The following is a 12423-nucleotide window of genomic DNA, read 5'->3' as shown; positions in this document are numbered from 1 at the left end:
GGATCCAAAGACCACTCGGTACTCACTATCTGCGTCGCTCTGCTCAGACTGTCGGCGAGCACATTCCTTTATCCTGGAATGAAGCGAGCCGCTAGTGAGATCGAGTGGACTTCGGACCATCTCAGGATCTCTACTGCAAGATGGGATAGCTGTTCCGAAAAGGTAAATCCCTGCTTGTTGATATAAGCCACGACTGTGGTGTTGTCGCTCATCACCACCACAGAGTGGCCCGCCAGGACTTGGTGGAACTTCTGAAGTGCCAGGAACACGGCCTTCATTTCTAGCAGGTTTATGTGAAGGTACTTTTCTGATTCTGACCACAGGCCTGAGGTCCTGTGGTTCAGAACGTGGGCCCCCCCACCCTTTCTTTGATGCGTCCGAAAACAGCATCAAATCCGGGGAAGGGACGAGAAGATCCACTCCCTTTCGTAGATTCTCGTCTTCCACCCACCAACTGAGGTCCGCCCATTCCGCAGGTCCCATCAAGGTGTCCGGGGAGTCATGTCCTTGACTCCACCGAGACTTGAGTCGCCACTGGAGGGATCTCATTCTGAGGCAACTGTTGGGAACGAGACGGGTCAGGGAGGAGAGGTGGCCGAGGAGACGCAGCCACGATTGGGCTGGGAGTTCTTCTCGATTAAGGAAAGGTCTCGCAACCTTCCTCAGCCTTGCTATCCTTTCGTCTGATGAGAAGGCTTTGTGGAGATTGGTGTCTATGACCATGCCTAGATATACCAGTTTCTGAGAGGGCTGCAGGGAGGACTTCTCGAGATTTACCATGATCCCCAGATCCTGGCAAACTTCGAGGAGTCTGGCTCGGTGGCGAAGAAGGGTTGCCTCCGAGTCCGCCAGGATCAGCTAGTCGTCAAGATAACGAAGGAGACGGATGCCGATCCTGTGGGCCCACGAAGAGATGATGGTGAATACTCTGGTGAACACCTGAGGAGCTGTGGAGAGACCATACACAGCACCTTGAACTGGTAGATCTTGTTGTCTAGGCAAAATCTCAGGTACTTCCTCGAAGACGGATGGATTGGGATCTGGAAGTACGCGTCCTTCAGGTCCAGTGTGCACATGAAGTCTCGTGGTCTCACTGCAAGTCTGACCGTGTCTGCCGTCTCCATGCTGAACGGAGTCTGCTTGACAAACCCGTTCAGGGTCGAGAGGTCAATGACTGGTCTCCAGCCTCCAGACGCCTTTCTCACAAGAAAGAGTCGACTGTAGAAGCCTGGGGATCCGTCTACAACCTCCTGGAGAGCGTCCTTTTCCAACATGGTCTGGACTTCGGCCCGGAGGGCCTGCCCCTTGCCGATCCCATGGCAAAAGAGCCCAATGACACTGGATTCGCTGTCAGGGGAGGTAGAGAGTCTGTGAACGGGACGCGATAACCTAGAGAGATCGCGGAGATCGTCCAGGCATCCGCCACGAGTTGCTGCCACCTTGTCGCGCAACTCTGTAGGCATCCCCCCACTGGTGGACATGCAGGGGGATTGCCAACCCTAGCGCTTCTGGCCTTGGCTGGTGCCTCTAGGGTTTTTGCCTACCCTGGAGAACTTCTTGCCCCTTCTGCTCTTGGCAGGAAAGGGCTTAGACACCTTGGGCTTCGCTGCGGTGGTCGTCTTCTTTGTGTCCTTAGCCGGACGGGGCTGCTGGACTGCTGGAGGTTTGTAGGGCCTCGATGTCAGGGCCCTGTAGATGAGAGAATCCTGGTTGGATTTCCTCCACCTCTCAGCAGTGAGCTCCACGTCCTTAGGCTCAAACAGGCTCTTACCGAGCACGGAAGAGTGTCTGAGCCAGCTAGCCTCTGCACTGGATACCTTATGATGGAACCTCTCGGCCACAGCGTCCCGACGCTTGAGGATCTTGTTGGCCCACAAGCTCGAGACTTGGTGGAACAGAAACTCAATGGTCCGTGTGCCCGAGAGAAGAAAGGTTTCCAGCGCTTTCCTGGTGCTTTCTTTGGAGAGGTCCTCGGACCGCACCAGGATGCCCAAAGACCCCAGCCAGATGTCGAGCCACAAAGTCGCCTGCATGGCGCACTTGGTGACTTTCTCCTGGCTCAGGATCTCAGTGGCTGAGAAGGACACGTGCCGGTTGGAGAGTCTCTCAAGAGGGACTCCCCCTGTGAGTTCTTCCACGGAGTGGTGTAAGGGAAGACTCAGACAAGACTCCTCGAGGATCTCGAAGTACCTCCTCTGATGGACTCGAGGAGGAGGGAGGAGCTTATTACCGGCACTCGATCTGCTGGAGGAGGCAAGCTCAGAGAGCTGGCCCTCGACCTTGTCTCTGGCACTCTTCATCCCTTGAGACCAGGGCAAAGCTGCACTGGCCGTAGAGGGTTTCTGGGTGCCGTAGACGCAGCCCAGGACCGTGTCCTTCCCTTCACGAGGTGGGACCTCAGGGTCTGGGATCCCATTAAGGTTCCTCATGAGGGTCAGGACTTGCCAGAACGCGTGTTCTGACTCCTGGTGCTCTCCTCCCGAAGGACTTGCAGCGAAGTCTCCTGTCCCCAGTGGCTCTTCCTGGAGGGACACGTGGACGTCCTCAGCGGCTCTAGACGGTTCCTGCCTGATCCTCGCTGACGATTTGGGAATTGTCTTAGAGTCCTTAGGCTCCCTCCTGGGTGGGATACAGGACTCGAGTAGCGAAGGGGGCAGGCTCTTCTCCACCTCTGGACGAGAAGACCTCTCGGGGAGAGGCGGAGCCTCCCCCATTGGTGCGATGGGGGAGTGTTCCGGCTCATCCGACTCTCCTGAGGAGGGCTAATCCTTCTCCGCAGGGGAGGGCGAGAAGGTCTGAGGGGGAGAAGGAGCCTTGCGCAAGGATCTGTGCGGAGACAGAATAGGCCTCGGCGGAGGATCCACGGGAGAGACTCCTCTCTTCCTCTTCAGGGGGGAGGAAGCTGCCGCTGGTTCATGTCCCGAATCAGAGAGAGCGGCCTTAATAGCCTGCACAAGGGCTCTGACTAGGGTGACGAACCAGGGCTGCTGTCTGACAGTCGCGCTGTCTGACAGTCGCGCTGTCAGACACCCCCTCTGGAGGGAAGGGGATCGAGGGATCCCTAGGAGGATTGATTGATTGATTGAAAGTTTTCTGGCATCCTGACATCTAAGGTCATTGACGCCGATACCATTTACTGTATATGAAAATTAAAAGAGAATTCGATTAAAACCATAAAAATTAAGAAGTCATTAAAATAGTTAAATAGTTTTCAGAAGACCTGCTTCTGAAATAAATCTAAAAATTCCGCTCGCATAGTAAGACACATCATGTCCAAGAATCTTGGCAAGGATAAACCTGCCATCCTCACCTTGAGCCTCAAACAGATATCTATTTCTTAAGTTAGTAAAATTAGGGCATTCGGTCAACAAATGCCTCACTGTTAAAGGTACTAAGCAGTCCTCGCAATACGGTTGGTGTTGGCCCTTCAGCAGAAACTCGTGTGTCAACCGTGTGTGACCAATACGGAGACGACAAAGAGTCGTCTCCCATTTTCGGGGAATCATGTTATACCTCCAAGGTGATATGATATTTGTTACTTCCCTCATTTTATTGCCGTCTTGACTGTCCCAGTGCTGTTGCCATTTATCACAAACCAATTTCTTGATGTAAGGTAGGAGATCGTTACATGGAATGGGATACCTCCTTGGTAACAACTCGGATGCCGCATTCTTCGCCAGTAAATCTGCCTTCTCATTCCCAGACACACCTACATGTGCTGGAACCCAACAAAATTGAACAGTTATACCTTTCCGTCCAATAATAAAAAGCCATTCTAAAATCTTTAAAACTAGAGGGTTACTAGAATTAAAAACTTCTAAAGCTTGAAGAACACTCCTTGCATCACTAAAAATTGTAAAATTACCCTCCTTTTCCAAAGCTATTTTCTCAATAGCGGTTAATATGCCATACAGTTCGGCAGTAAATATGGAAGCTGTTAGAGGAAGTGCACCTCTACAATTAAAATCATTACTATGTACTCCAAATCCAACGCCAGCATCAGATTTGGAGCCATCAGTATATATAAAAGTCGATCCCCTATGTTCTTCGACATGTTCCATAAAAAGAGACCTGGATTCTAAGTCAGTCATATTCTTCTTAACTCCAATAAAGTATTTACAAAATGATATGTCAGGTAATTTCCATGGAGGCGTTGATGATACCTTGAATGGAAGTACCTTATTTCTAATTATATCCAGACTATTTAAAAATCGTTTCACCCGAAAGCCATAAGGTTGAGGAGATTTTGGGTGCAACTCAAAGTATGATGCGTGTCTTACAAGGCTTGCAGTCTGAAAGGCTAGAGAGCTAGGGAGTCTTTGCAATCTAAACCAATACCGAAGAATGGAAGACATTCGGTAAAGGTCTAGAGGTAACTCTCCAGCATCAACAAGGAGACTTGGGATAGGCGAGGTTTTAAAAGCTCCAGTAGATAATCTAATACCTGCATGATGTATCGAGTCTAATATTTTTAACCGGCTTGGGGTGGCTGAAGAATATACCTCACAACCATAACTAATTTTGGAAAAAATCAAGGCCTTGTATAATTTTAAAATAGTATTGCGGTCTGCCCCCCATGATGTATGGGACAATACTTTTAAGATATTCAGAGCTTCAACACATTTAGCTTTTAGCGCTTTTAGGTGAGAAACCCATGTAAGTCTACAGTCAAATATCAAACCTAAAAATTTGGTTTCCGATACACATGGTATCCGTTGACCTTTAATGTATATATCCGGGTCTGGATGTACTCCCCGGATACGACAAAAATGGACAATGGTAGTTTTACTTGTCGAGAACTTAAATCCATTCATGTCAGCCCACTGGATAATTTTATCAATAGAGAGTTGGATTTTTCTCTCAACCATTGCCATTCTAGTGCCAGCAAATGATATTGAGAGATCATCCACAAATAGTGTTGAGAGAACATCCTGGGGAATGGCTGAGGATATCCCATTAATTGCTAGTGCAAAAAGGGTTACACTCAGCACACTACCCTGAGGAACTCCTTCTTCCTGGCACTTACTCTCTGATAGAGTTTCCCCCACTCTCACTTGAAAAACTCTACGTGAAAGAAATGCCTGAATAAATAGTGGCAGCTCTCCTCTCAATCCCAATTCATGAATGGTTTTAAGAATACCATATCTCCATGTGGTATCATATGCCTTTTCAAGGTCAAAAAATACTGTAACATGGTGCTGTTTGGAAGCAAAGGCTTCACAAATAGAAGACTCAAGTCGTATCAACACATCAGTCGTTGAGTGCATTTTTCTGAATCCACATTGTATCGGTGATAAAATACCTTTCTTTTCAAGGTACCATATCAGCCTTGCACTGACCATCTTCTCCATGATTTTACATAAACAAGATGTCAATGCAATAGGACGATAGTTTGCTGCTAAAAACTTGTCTTTACCGGGTTTTAAAAAGGCTAAAATAATGGCTAGTTCCCAAACACTTGGGTAGCTATGATCATGCCATATTCTATTAATAATGCTTAAAATAAATAGCTTTGTATTAAAATGTACATGTTTAATCATTGCATATGGAATTCCATCGGGTCCAGGGGCTGTATCGTTGCAATGAGCAAGTGCGGAATCAAATTCTCTTTCAGTGAAAGGAGAATTATACGACTCTTCCCTTCTTGTTGCAAAATTTAAAATTTTCTTTTCTTCAGTGCTCCTATACTGGTGACCAGGGGCTCCTTCACACTTGCTGGATACATTTGAAAAATGATTAGCCAGGGCATTGCTAACTTCATTTGCTTCAGTTACATACTGGCCATTCACCCTCAACACTGGTGGTGGGTTGGGGGTGAATTTGCCAGCTATCTTTTTTACTTTCCTCCACACAGAAGATGGTGGTGTTCTACTGTTAATAGAGGAAACAAAAGACATCCATGACTGGCGCCTTGCTTCTTTCATGGCACGACGGAACTGTGCTCTACATTTCTTGTACATTATTAAATTCTCATCAGTTCTGCGTCTACGCAATCGTGTTAGAGATCTTCTTGTGGCTCTGTGGAGTGCAGTTAGTTCTGAAGACCACCACGGGACTGGTCGTCGTTTGAATAACCCTGTTGTTTTGGGAATTGAATTGACTCCTGCTGTATGAAGAGTTCCATTCAGTAGGTCTATGGCATCATCAACACTTTCAAACTGTTCTGCTCTCCCTTCGATTTCACTTAGCTCACAAAATTTAACCCAGTCTGCCTTGTCTAGATTCCAACGTGGCGATCTTTGCAAAGGCGGACCCTTGTTGGTGTTTATAATGATTGGTGCATGATCACTAGTATGCCAATCATCTAATGTCCTCCAATCAAAATCAAGAAGGCAGTTAGAGCTTGCAATTGAAAGGTCAATGCATGACAAAGTACCTGTCTGAACATGGAAGTGTGTGGGCTCTCCTGTATTAAGGAGTCCCACATCCTCATTCTCCACAATTGATGAGATAATATTGCCCCTTGTGTTGGCCAAAACATCACCCCATAAAGGATGTCTACCATTCATATCTCCCAGTAAGAGAAAAGGTTGAGGGAGTTGTTGAATGACCTCTGCTAAATCATAATATAAAATATTATCATTTGGAGGTAAGTACAGAGAGCATATTGTATATTTTCTCCCTATATCAATTTGTACAACAACTGCCTGCAGGGTTGTACGTATAGACATGGGTATTTGGGGAACATCTCGACGAATGTACATGAGACTTCCGCCATGGCTCCCTGCTTGTTGATTATATGGTGTTCTATAGCCAACATACTCTCGAGGACTAGGAGTGTTAGAATCAAGCATACTTTCCTGTAGACATACAATTATGGGGGAATGCTCATGAATTAGGAGCTTAAGTTCTTCATATTTCGCCCTCAAACCCTGACAGTTCCATTGCAAAATGGAGGAGAAAACTATGGATTATTTCTGGAAGACATCTTGGATGAGGTCTTCCCATTAGCAGTTTTTAATGTAACATTATTACCAGTAGGTTTCTTCAGAGGTGGTCTTGTTATGTTGGGTTTAACGTTGGTGATTTTCTTTGTAATCTTTTTATCTATTTGTTGAGGTGGATGGTGGACCTCAACTTGAATTTCTGATTTATTCAGTCCATCTTCTGGTTCATTAGAAACATCAACAGACAAAACATCAAATTTATTTGATGTCATAACCTTAACGTTTCTAATGGAGGGTGGAGAGAGAGATGGAGGTCTCTCTCTTTTGCGATTAATAGATGGTGGGATTCGAGGTTTTTGCACCTTTCCCACAACAGGTGCATCAGGTAAGTTAGTCTTAAGTGGAACCTCCATCAGATCAGGCAAGGACATGGCCTGAGAGAGGTTTGTATTACTTTTTGTAATGGCGGCTGAAGGCTGTACAGCAATGGGCAATGACCTAGTGTTAATACACCGTGGTAAAGCCTCAGGAGGTGATAAGGTTATCTCGTTATTTGACATTTTGTCAGATAGTATACTTTTTTTGAGCTATTGGCAGTGCTAGGTTGGTTTGATTTTAATGCCTTAGCATATGTATTTGATTTATTTAATAGTCTTTTGGCATGGGTCACACTTATGTGTTCTAAGTTTGATTTGTTGAGGGCAGCTTCCTCCAACTTATATAGCTCGCAAATCTTGTCTGTGGATTTGTGATTCGAGCTGCAATTTAAACACCTGGCTCCAAGTGCACACTCTCCATGGTAAGATTTGGAGCAAATACCACACATCTTCTCATTTTTGCAAACTTTGGACGGGTGCCCAAATTTAAAACAATTAAAACATTGCAATGGCTTCTGCTTGAAGGGTCTTACTTTAATCCTTTCGTTCTCGATAATAATATGAAAAGGTACATCAGCATCCTGGAACGTAAGGATTATCATTGATGTACCTGGGACTTTATGAACTTTCCAAACATTTAATGGACACATGGCCAGTATCTCCTCCTCTGTAAAATCATATAGGTCTCTGTTAAAAACTACGCCCTTTCCGTAGCTAAAATTTAGGTGGGGTTTGACATCTAACTTAATGTCATCATTATTTATTTTCATATTGGACAATATTACCGACTGTGTACTGGATTTGGCATGGATAAGGAAACTATTTTTTCCGAAACGAGATATATCGCCTGGTGCAATAGTTCCTACTTTTTTCTGAATCAATTTGCATATTTTAAAATAATTCCCTGTAACCCCCTTTGATTCAGCTATAAGCCACATCGGTGGTTTTGGATTTCTCTGGGAGGGCATGACTAAATCTGCGCCTTTTTCCAACCAATCGGCAGGCCTGTACACATCTAAATCTTTTGGTACCTTATCGCAGAGAGCAGCCGCGACATTCAAGTTATTAACTTTAATATTATTCAAATTACTTATTGCACTAAATGCTTCGTCATAACTACTATAAGATATCCATGAATCCCAAGTTTCAGCTTCAAGTTTCATCCTTATTTCTTTTATGCATCCATAGCATTCAAATGCTTTACATAGATCATCATAATTTGTTTCTATTGAAATTTGTGTAACATGGAGGATTCGAAGTTTCCTCGTGTTACCCAAATTACTCGATTTAGAAATATCAGTAGAATGGTCCTTTCCCGTTCCGAGGTCATCAACAGAGCTATCCCTTATCACATTAGCAGAGGTCGTCAACAGTGCCGGGGGAGAGTCAGCGTATCCAGGGGATGGGGGTTCGTTCCTTAAAGAATCCATTATAGTAAAGAGAGGGAAAAGAGTTAGTTTGATGTACCTGCTCGAGAATGTTAGGCCATCACGCGTCGGAAAGGAAATTTGCACTCTCTACTATCGGTACAATGAGAGTATACTTCCCAGATGGTCCACTCCATACCCTACCCGAAGGATAGCATCAAAACAGATATAGAGGCACAGGTGTAAGCTGAACCCGCCTGTTAGGACTGAGACCAAGAAATTATGGAATCATCCTCCCCATATCTATAATGACGGGCTTCCGGCCAAAAGCCGAGAGTCCTACTCCAAGCATTGGATCCCCCTGGATTCCGAAGACCCAACACTTGAGAATAGTTCCGCCAAAAAGGTCCAAACCATCTTCGGGATGGCTGAAATCATCCAATACTCTCATATATAGCTTTGAATGCAAACACCTCCCAACCGTGATACCTCCTCCCACTCATCAAAGCAGGCAGCAATAAAGGATGTATGAACATCCCCGCCGGGGCTACAATGGATGTGAAAACATCCAAGCCATAGGAGAAAAGAAAAAAAAAATAAATGAATATATATGTACATAATATATATACACATATAATGAGGGAAATTTTTCTCATAGAGTTTGGAAAGCAAGACTAAAGAAAGTTTGTGAAATTAGGATAAGGTCGAAGTAGTATTGAGAAAAAGAAAAAGGTAAAAGAGAGAAATTTAGATTCGAACTGGGGGAGCAATTTCCCCAAGTTCGAGAGCCCTCTTGCCCGTCACCAAGTTTCAGCACGGGAATTAAATGCCGTGCTGAAGCTTAATGACTTCATCAAGGCATTCTCTCATTAAGAGGGTCCCTAGGAGGAGTCGACAAACGAGGGTTCGCCTGCAGGGCTGAAAAAGAAGAGTCCCTAGACCTGTCCGGGAAGCGCCCCTCCTCCGGCGAGCGCGCTAGTCTGCGCTTGTGGGGAGGGGAACGAGACGACGAGGAGTCCGCCTGGCGGCGCTCTCGCTGGGGCTCGTAAGCCGGGCCCTGGTCAGGGTCGCGCGTGAATGGTTGGCGCAAGGGCGCGGTGGCGTGTAGGCCGGGATTCAGGAGCGATGGCGCGCTGGCGAAAGCGCGGGCGCGTGAGCGCGGAGCAGCTGGAGCAGGAACATGGTTGCTAGAGCGCGTAGGCATTGGCGAGGGCGTATGGCGAGCAGGAGCTGGAGCAGGAGGCGGCCGAACGCACGGGCGCGCAGCAACCTGGTGCGGCCCCAAAGGGCGCGAGATAACGGGGGCGCCTGAGCGAGTGTCCGGAAGAACCGGCCGAGGGCGCGTTAGCGCTGGAGCAGGGTCGCGAGCGACCTGGATGGAGCGTTGGCACGGTGGTTAGCGCTGGTCGGATAAGACCGGCATACTCGCCTGTGGGTGCATTGGTCGTGCCGGCGATCGTGGGCGCGCATGGAGCGTGTCAGGATGCGGTCACACCGGAGTGCGTTGTTGCAGCGGTCTCGCAGGGCGCGCCGTTGGATGATAACGCTCTGGTGTTCGCTGAAGGGCAACCTTAGTAGCCTTGTATACAGGAACGGGGTGTGTTACTGGAGCGTCGTGCGCGGTAGCATCAGATGCAAGCTCGCGCGGTCTAGAGGGAGAGCCCAGAGGCGGCCGTTAGCGCCCGTGCGCTAACTTGGGAGCCTCTTGGGCGACGCGCTGGGATGTAGCAACGCGAGGGCGCGTTGGTGAACGCGTGGGCGCTGGAGCTGGAATCGCGCGTGGAGTGTCGCGTGTCTCCCCAGACGAGCGCGACGAGTCCATAAGAACCTGTGAGTGCCTGTGCGCCAGCTTAGGTGCCTCTTGGACCGCGCGCGATGAAGCAGGAACTGGAGGGCGCCGAGGCGCTGGAGGGCACGTGAGCGCAAGTGGCCGCTGAGGCACCGGTGGACACGTATGCGCTGGTGAGCGCAGGAGCGCCTTGTCAGGAACTGGGCGCGTATGAGCAGGCGCGCTATCTCAGGAACTGCTGATGGGCACGGTGGCACAGGTAGCCTCTGGGGCACAGGTGGGCACGTATGCGCAGGTGAGCGCTGAAGCGCCGTATCAGGAACTGGACGCGTATGCTCAGCGGAGCGCTGACGCGCTACCTCAGGAACTGCTGGAGGGCGCCGAGGCGCCGAATGGGGTGGGCGCGCAGGGGGACCCTGCCGCGTAACAGGAACGGAGGCGCGAACGCCTGAGGGTGAGCGCCGAGGCGCTAAGTCAGGAACAGCAGGAACGTCAGCATGCGAGCGCTCTGGCGCTTGAGGGCAAGAGCGCAGTTTTGTGCTCAAGACCCTTCAGCCCCGAAGGGCCCGGAGACTGCGCAATGGCAGTATCAGGAGGCGCGTCAAGCGCATCAGGAGCTCTGGACGTGGATGGTCTAGGCGACAGGACACAATGTCCCGAAGGACGGCCATCCTCCGAAGGGGATCGCGAACGATCCCTGGAGAGGTCTAGGTTGGTAGCTGGCAGGACAGGAGAACGGCGAGTCGTCTCCTCCGCAGAGGAATGTGGTGACAATGAGCCGAAGAGGCGCCTCTTAACACCCTTGTAAGGGGAAAGAAGGCCTCTACGGCGAAGGGGAGGACGAGCCTTCCGCCTTATACGCCCACGAGGGGCCGTGGGATCAGCAAGCTGACCATCGATGGGCCTCCGAAGAGGAGTCTCTGTTAGTGAACTCCCCCGAGAGGGAGAAACACCGGCAGGAGAGACCACAGGACTTAACTCCTCCCTCTAAGGATGTTCGGAGGGGGAGTCTAAGCCTTCAGCTACCTCAGCCACAGGAACGGGCGTTTGGCTAGACCCACGGGATGTTTCCGTCACCACAACGTCAACCACAGACAGAGGATCTATCTCCGCTGAAGTTGGCGATTGTTTGACGGCCACACCCAGTTTGATCATGTCAAACAGAGCTTCCTTGGAGGGCGAACCCTGTAGCCCCAAGGAAGCCCAAAGCTGCAAAAGATCATTATTAGACACATATCCCTCCTCCGGGGGAGGAGGGGCAGCTGCCTCGCTATGGTAGGCAACTACCTCTCCCTCACCCCGGGATCGGTTAACAGCACTGCAGTCTACGCTACCACTCGCCGGCCTCTCGGGAGAGGCCGCTCGAGTGGGAGCTTCGGCTACGGAAGAAGAAGTCTTGGGATTTTCTCTCTTCCGAGAAACCTCCGAAGGAGAAAGATCCCTTTTAGCCTTCTTCTTGCGTCGCCGGGCAAACCTCTCCCACTGGGAGGTAGACCACTCCCTACACTCAATACATACATTAGACATATCACACCGTTGGCCCCTACACTGAGGGCATAAGGAGTGAGGATCCGTGTCCAAGGCCGACATAAAGGTACCACAAGGGCGGCCAGAAAGTCCAGGGCACGTACGCATGATGAGTAATAGAGGCCAACTTCACACACACACTGAAAAGAAAAAGCAAACAAAATTATGGCAGTCAAAAACGAGGAGAGCGCAGACAGGTCTGTTGCCTCTCCGAGCCAAAAGTAAAGTGAGCCTTTCACCGGTGTGTGTGTGTGGGGGGGGTGTAGCTAGCTACCCCTCCCTACCCCCCGCTAACTAGCTGTGGGGTAGGAAACCCTCGTTAAAACTTTTATGGCTCGTCGTTCAGCTACACCGAAGTAATTACCCCATGTAAATAGCGTGGTTTGTATTTCAGTTACGGAACAAACCCATATTAAATAGCGTGGTTTGTATTTCAGTTACGGAACAACTTCAATTTGGCATGTAGTTTGTCTTCT

General features: G+C 48.8%; 1 pseudogene; it reads right to left on the bottom strand.

The window, feature by feature from the left end:
• The window catches only part of LOC137638259 (ATP-dependent DNA helicase DDX11-like), a 104018-nt pseudogene that overhangs the window by 15224 nt on the left and 76371 nt on the right, over positions 1-12423 (bottom strand).

This window comes from Palaemon carinicauda, chromosome 3 (assembly GCF_036898095.1).
Source record: "Palaemon carinicauda isolate YSFRI2023 chromosome 3, ASM3689809v2, whole genome shotgun sequence".
Classification (NCBI taxonomy): Eukaryota; Metazoa; Arthropoda; class Malacostraca; order Decapoda; family Palaemonidae; genus Palaemon; species Palaemon carinicauda.
This window is presented reverse-complemented; position numbering and strand designations above follow the sequence as displayed.